Raw genomic sequence first — 6514 nt, 5'->3', positions numbered from 1 at the left:
AGGAAGAATGTTAGGAACCAAGTACGTTTTTCACTGTTCTTATCCAGCGCCAAGTCAGGTACAACACAAACCAAAAGCAAAATACTGCGGATGCTGGAAATATGTAATAAGAACACAAAATGCTGGAAAAGCTCAGCAGGTCAGGCAGCATCTGTGCAGAGAAACAGTTCTGATGAAAGGTTCATCGACCTGAAATGTTAACACTGTTTTCCTCTCCCCACAGATGCTGCCTGACTTGCTGAGTTTTTCTAGCATTTTTTTGTTCTTATAAACACAAACCAGTTTGGAGCAATTCCATGCCACCTTCCCCAGTGATCTTATTATTTTTTATATATGTGTGTATACGGAACAAAACAAAATGTGTAAACAAAGTTCAAACGGATCCATTGCAGCGGCAACACGAGTTCCGGTCCCTCCTCATTGTTCCGGCTGCATGACAACGTGCACACTCAGCCTAGGAAGTTGGTCACCACTAGATGAGGAATGGTGCTGGCAAAGAGGAAGTCTGCAAATGCTCGCTCAGGTGAGATGCCAATGAAATCGCCTTTGTTCTGAGGGTTGATCTGTGTCTGCAAGCAAACGGCCAGCACAAAGACCCCCCCCCCGCCACACGGGCGATGAATCTGGACAGGAAGGAATTGAAGGGGAAAGTATCAACCAGCGCGCAATAAGGGAACTGAGCTGTTCCGCTCAGCGCCATGTACAGCAGGTACAAGTCCAGCAGCTTCCGTTGGAGCGGAGTCCCTGCTGCGTATTCCAGAAAGAAGCAGTTGAGCACCAACAGCTGAGGACTATTTCGCTGGGCCTATTAATATTTCCCTATTAATATATTTGCACAAGATAGGAGCTCACGGTGATGGTGATAATGTATTAGCATGGATTGAGGATTGGTTAACACACAGAAGACAGAGAGTCAGGATTAAGGGGTCTTTTTCAGGTTGGAAAGATGCAACTTGTGTAGTGCCACAAGGATCAGTCCGAGGGCCACAATTATTTACTATCTGTATTAATGACTTGGAGGAGGGGGCAGAGTGTGATGTATCCAAATTTGCTGACAATACACAAATAGGCAGGAGGGCATGTTGTGATGGGGACATAAGGAATCTGCGAGGGGATATAGATTGGTTGAGCGAGTGGGCAAAAGCTTGGCCAATGGAGTTTAATGTAGGAAAGTGTGAGGTCATGCACTTTGGTAGGAAAAATCAAAGGCAGACTACTATTTAAATGGAGAGAGACTCCAAAAATGTGCAGCACAGGGATCTGGGTGTTCTTGTGCATGAAACACAAAAGGTTAGCATGCAGGTGCAGCAAGTAATTAAGACGGCAAATGGAATTTTGGCCTGTATTGCTAGGGATCTGGAGTTTAAAAATAGGGAAGTCTTGTTACAACTGTGTAGGGTGTTGGTGAGGCTGCAGCTGGAGTACTCTGTACAGTTTTGGTCCCCGTATTTAAGAAAGGATATACTGGCATTGGAGGCAGGTCAAGAGAGATTCACGAGGCTGATTCCTGGGATGAAGGAGTTGACTTATCAAGAACGGCTAAATAGGTTAGGACTTTATTCATGAGAGTTTAGAAGAATGAGGGGTGATCTTACTGAAATGTACAAGATTCTGAGGGGGCTTGACAGGGTAGATGTTAAGAAGATGTTTCCACTAGTGGGGGAATCTCGAATTAGGGGACATAGTTACAGAATAAGGGGACACTCAGTTAAAACTGAGATGCTAAGGAATTTCTTCTCTCAGTGGGTAGCGAATGTCTGGAATTCTCTACCCCAGAGATTTGTGGAGGCTAGATCACTGAAAGTATTTAAAGAGGAGGTAGGTAGATTTTTGAAATATTGGGGAGTCGAGGGCTGTGAGGAGCTGACACGAAAGAGGAGTTGAGGCCTGGGGCAGGTCAGCCATGACCTTATTGAATGGTGGGGTAGGCTTGAGGGGCCAAATGGCCTACTCCTGCTCCTGTTTCTCATGTTCTTATGTTCTTATATTCCAGGACGGACAAAGTGTTAGATCTATTAAACCTCAAAAAAAAACCCTGAACGTCCATCTTCAAACTTTGGGTCATAAATATAAGATAGTTTTAACGTTAATTGCCCTGGACAAGCCAGGCAGTTAAAATTGTTCAAGCTGCTTACTCACAATGATACCTGAACTTCAATGGCTAAATTATGAGGTGAGATTACACAAAGCAGGTTGTATTCCTGGAGTTTAGAAGATGTAAGGGTTGATTTGATTGAAGTTTTCAAGTTATTAAGGTGAACCAAAAAGGTAGATAGAGAGAAGCTATTTCTTAAGGTTGGGGAGTCTAGGGACTAGGGGGCAGAGTTTAAAATTGAGAGCCAGACCTTTCAGGAGTGAAATTAGGAAACACATCTACACTCAAAATTTGGTAGAAGCTTGGAACTCTCTTTCACAAGTGGCAACTGATTCTAGATCAACTGTTAACTTTAAATCTGTTATTGACAGACTTTTGTTAACCAGAGTGTAGAGGGAAATGGGACAAAGGTGGGTATGTGGAGATGGGTCACAGATTAGCCACAACGCTCAAGGGAGGAAATGGTCTACTCCTGTTCCTATGTTACCACCAGAAAGCCAGCTTTCCACATTGTAACCTGCTCAAATCCAACGTATATGCCTGTTTGGAGGCGACTGCTATTTTAAGTTTTGGCCCGATAGGAGAAGCTGCTGTGGGGTTCCTACTAGGCTCAAACTTGTAGAAATCATTCTACTTTCATTAAGTGGGTGGGAAAGAGCAGGAATGCTTCCTCCAGGCATCGCAGGGAAACCTTAGGCCTCCCCCCATTACACATTCCTTCCCTCAACAAGTGCAAGACGACCACAAACCTGATCTATCGTTTGTCAACGTGCAAACCATAGGCCGCACGATTTTCCGCTGCTTCCCTATGCCTTCCCAGCCGGAGGGATTTCAATGAGTTAAAATAGCCTGGGTTCACTTCTGTAAGAGGGGGCTTACAACCCATTTAATCACCCAAGGGCCCAAAGATTGTCTGGAGTTAAAATTGGGACTCAGAACCTAAGTTGGCTTATTTTTCTTACTCAAAATCTAGTGGAAACACTATCATTGGACTTAGGAGCTCTGAACGAGGATGGGAAAAATTAGTGAGGGGGCCATCGAGACTTGGAGGTCAAGACTTGGGTTAGGTTTTGTTGCCCTCTAAGGGGGAAAGAGCCTGCCCAACAATTAGTGCCCAGACTCACTGGGTGTACACTGGTCTTTTGGCCTATGTTCTAGAGAGCTGCTGGTGCTGGTGGGACAGTCACAAGGCAGAAACTTTACGAGAGAAAAGTGAAAGTTGCAGCAGGTGGCAATGAATACATTCAACAAAAAATTGTAAGTTGTAAATTTAAAATCTGAATTTCTTTTCATTCATTCACGGGATGTGGGCTTCACTGGCTGGGCCAGGATTTATTACCCATCCCTAGTTGCCCTTGAGAAGGTGGTGGTGAGCTGCCTTCTTGAACCACTGCAGTCCATGTGGTGTAGGTACACCCACAGTGCTGTTAGCGAGGGAGTTCCAGGATTTTGACACAGCGACAGTAAAAGAACGGCGATGTATTTCCACATCAGGATAGTGAATGGCTTAGAGTAGAATTTCCAGGTGGTGGTATTCCCATGTGTCTGCTGCCCTTGTCCTTCTAGATGTTAGCGCTCGTGGGTTTGGAAAATGCTGAACATTGTACAATCATCAGCGAACATCCCACTTCTGACCTTGTGATGGAAGGAAAAGCATTGATGAAGCAGCTGAGGATGGTTGTGTGAGGACACTACCCAGAGGAACTCCTGCAGTGATGTCCTGGAACAGAGATGACTGACCTCCAACAACCACAACCATCTTCCTTTGTGCTAGGTATGACTCCAACCTGCAGCGAGTTTTCCATTGACTCTAGTTTTGCTGGGGCTCCTTGATGCCACACTCGGTCAAATACTGCCTTGATGTCGCGGGCAGTCACTCTCACCTCACTTCAACTGCATTACTGTGGGAACCTGTAACATTGATAAGAAATCTTCCCATAAATTAACACTTTTGCATGAAAACCTGGCTACATTTATGTACACACCTCAGGAATTGCAGCGTTCCCCTGGAGAGGGTTGTCGCGAAGAAAATGGATTCAACCCCCATCCCTCACAAAAACAACAGGTGGGTTGGGATCAAATAACATGTAAAAAAATGTTAAATCTAAGTCTACCCCGACTTTTGGATTCAATAAAGGCACTAGAGGGGGACGATTACTTACCGATTCTCGGGAGGTTGGCCACTTGTATATTACGACAACACATTTAATCTGTTTTACAGGTCCTGATTTCCCAGGCCCCTGGAAACTTGGTAGATCAAGGAAGGTTCGGGACAGTGTTGGGGAAGTGGTAAAATGGCACTGCTTACGGACCAGGGAGAGCAGGAATGCTTGCTCCCAGCACGCCGAGCTTCATTCTTTCCTATCAAAGAACCAAAGCACCTCCCTCACGCTGGGCTGGAGATTGGACAGCCCACACCCTCGCCCAGATTCTGAATTCTGATCTCTGTTTGGGGGGGGTCAGACCTTCCAACCTTGAAGTCAGACGCCTTGGGTTTGGGGACTGGATACTCCAACTACCATGCTCCCATTAAACACAGCAGCAGGTTCCTTAGCTGCTCCTGCGGCCTTCCCTGGAGTGCTCACCACCTGAGCGGTGGTCAAGCCTGTTAACCGAGCCTTTTCTAGGTTGGCGAACCTGCTGAATAGAAACGCATACCCTGTCGAGTTGAAACTCTGATCGATACTGCTCGCTCCTTCGCTTATGCAGCCTGACCAAGTCAAGTCTTGGGCCATCACGGCCTGTAAAAAAAATGTTAAAATCTCAAACCTGGCCCCAGCCTCCCTCCAGCAATCCCACTTCCAGGTTTAACAGAGACTGGATTTGAGGGTGGGGGCAGGGTCACAGGCAACCATCCCACCCCCAGCAGGCGGGCTGACTGTTCCAATGTTATAATGGGGCTGGGAACCTCACATTTAACCAGTTTCACAGGTTTAATCCTGGGCCAGTCAGCTTTCTTTGTGACTCTGTGAATGTCTAGCCTCAGCACAGCTTGTCCCTGGTCCTGGTTTTACACTCTGCCGGAGTGAAGGTGGAGACTGGATGTTCATAGATTCTCAAAAAGAACGGACTGGGGTTGTAAAATTTAAGTACCTGTGGGCTGGGTTTCCCAGAACTCAAGAAGTGGTTCCACACCTGAGCTCAGCAAGCTAATATTCTGTCTCCTTACCCATGATTGGACACCCAACCTACCATCCATTTATCTCCAGCCCCTCCCGTTGGCCTCATCTATTTACCCCTTTTCCAATCTCCCTTCCCACAACTGGTTTTTACCATTTCACCCTGGCCTTTACAAATTCCTCCCCTGTCCTGTATAATCTTAATCCTCTCCACCCCAGCCCGACACCAGGATCTAAAGCTCATGAGATTGGCCATAGCCCTGCTGCCACATGGAGGCAGCGATGTAACGTGAGAGAGAGAGAGAGACGTTAAACTGAGATTTTGTCTTTTCAGATAGGCCTTAAAGATCCTGTGGCACTATTCCAAGAAGACCAGGGAATTCCTGGGCGTCCTGACCAAGGTCAGGACACAGTGATGTTTGGAAGGGAGTTCTAGGATTTTGATGTGACCCAACAACAGTTTGCAAGTCAGGTTGAGCGATTTGGAAGCGACGGTGTACCTCATGTGCCTGTTGCTTTTGTTCTTCTAGGCGGTGAGGTAGGTTTGGGAGGTCCTGCCTAAGAAACCTTGGGGAGTTGCTGCAATGCACCTTGTACACACTACACGCTGCTGCCACAGTGTGCCAGCGGTGGGAGGATTGAATGTTTAAAGTGGGGGATGGGCTGCCGATCAAGAAAACGTGGCTGCCCCACGTGACATCATTGAGCAGCTGGGCCTGACAGTAGATGGAAGCCAGGGCCCCAGTACTGAAAGGGACAGGTTTAACAAGCAATGGGCAGAGTTTTGTTGGCTATGGAGTTTTAATTCTGTGACTCCCGTTCAGAAATTCACTGGCATTAGCTCCCTGGGTGCGTCTCACTTTATACATGTGAGAAAACACAGCAATAATTAAAAATAGGGAAGAAAATAGCACCTTGGCCAAGATGTGCCCTGGTTAATCCAAACAGAGTCACCATCTACACAGAAATATACAGTAACAAACAATGTATAATTTTTTTATGGGTTGCTGATGGGGAGGAGGGGATTTTGATCCAAATGCAGCATCCTGATGGACTGAAATATTAATTTCAAGCTCTCTCTTTTAACAATCCTTACTGTAGATGACTTTTTAATTAGAAAAGGTAGTAGTCCTGAAAATGAGAGTCAGGTTTGTTCAAGGAATTTTCTTTGGCTGGCCTAATAATGAAAGAAGGAGACTACATTTTTAGAAAAGAACAGTTTGTATTTATATATCGCCTTTCAAGATTTCAGGACATTTAAAAGCACTTTACAGTAAACTGACAGCATTTGAGGTGTAGT

General features: G+C 45.9%; 1 pseudogene; it reads right to left on the bottom strand.

Annotated features, from left to right (window-relative positions):
- Positions 1-449: 449 nt before the first annotated feature.
- On the bottom strand, positions 450-4830 carry LOC121289703 (annotated as a pseudogene).
- Between the last annotated feature and the right edge of the window lie 1684 nt (positions 4831-6514).

This window comes from Carcharodon carcharias, chromosome 17 (genome assembly GCF_017639515.1).
Source record: "Carcharodon carcharias isolate sCarCar2 chromosome 17, sCarCar2.pri, whole genome shotgun sequence".
In the NCBI taxonomy this organism is placed as follows: domain Eukaryota; kingdom Metazoa; phylum Chordata; class Chondrichthyes; order Lamniformes; family Lamnidae; genus Carcharodon; species Carcharodon carcharias.
This window is presented reverse-complemented; position numbering and strand designations above follow the sequence as displayed.